This window comes from Belonocnema kinseyi, chromosome 2 (assembly GCF_010883055.1).
Source record: "Belonocnema kinseyi isolate 2016_QV_RU_SX_M_011 chromosome 2, B_treatae_v1, whole genome shotgun sequence".
In the NCBI taxonomy this organism is placed as follows: domain Eukaryota; kingdom Metazoa; phylum Arthropoda; class Insecta; order Hymenoptera; family Cynipidae; genus Belonocnema; species Belonocnema kinseyi.
The window spans coordinates 60,033,448-60,034,636 of NC_046658.1; positions in this window are offsets into that span (position 1 = coordinate 60,033,448).

The window sequence follows — 1,189 nt, forward strand, 5'->3', positions numbered from 1 at the left end:
TGTATAGAAAAATATTATTTTATAAAATCCAAGACCTAAAATAGATAGAATTTTAAATGAAGATTGCAGATAATTCATTCTCCGCTAACTTACCCGTTTTTATTTTTCATCTTGAATTAAAAATATGAAATTTACTTTAACTTGACTGAATATATCATCTGATCGATATTTCATACCCCTGATCTATTTTCCACTCATGTGCAAATACTAAAGCTTAATATTTTGAGTTCATAAATAAGCTAACACTTTTAATATAACTAAAATGGAAGTGATTATTAATCAATTTATCTTTCCGTAGATTTTCGTAAAAAAAGTGTTTTTTTTTCTACCAAAACACTCGAAAAATAATGCAAAGTTTGAACTGTTGTTAATTAATTTTTTTTTTTGAATTCCAGGGATTAGAAAATTGACGACAATTTAAAATTCTCCAATTTAAAAATTCCTAAATAATAAAACTTCCTATACAACATATGATATTACTGAATTTGAAAAAGAAGCACAATATAAAATTTACGTGATATCATTTCTGAAATAACAAAATATCCGATACTGTCATTTTCTAATTACTACATTTTCTATTTGGAATATTTTATTTTTGTAGAATTTTCAGTCGTCCTCCCGAAGCAGATTAGGTTTTGGGATTCTAGATGCTGAATGAAATTGCTTGACCACGCCCAAATATGAAAATTTGTTCCAAAACAGCCTAGCCTTAGAGGCTTAGAGCAGTAGACGGCAAACTTTTTGCTTCATTTTCAGGTATGTTCAAGCTCCAACCGACTTAATTTTTTCTACTACTTTTCGGTCTATTCATGTACCTTAGTGTATGTGAGCTTACTCCAGCGAGGGTCTTTTGTCCACAGGCATGTCAAAGTAACGAAATTTTTAACCTTTTAATTTTTCAACTAGCGATTTGAAAATAGCATTATCAGCATCTACGATTTTTTCCGATTTTAATGATATATTACTTGCCTTGAAAAGTTAAAAATTTGAAGGAGTTTAATATCAAGAAACATCAGCTTTACAGTCTGGCCAAGCCCTCAGGTACTGCTCTGAAAGTAGGTCGTAGGTCTTCGAAAAAATAAAAATTGTAACTTTCTAGAAGGATCTTTTAAGCCGTTAGAAATACGTGAAACCAAGCAAAATTTTCGGTATCATCAAACAAGTATGATACAAATAACAATCCGTAAAT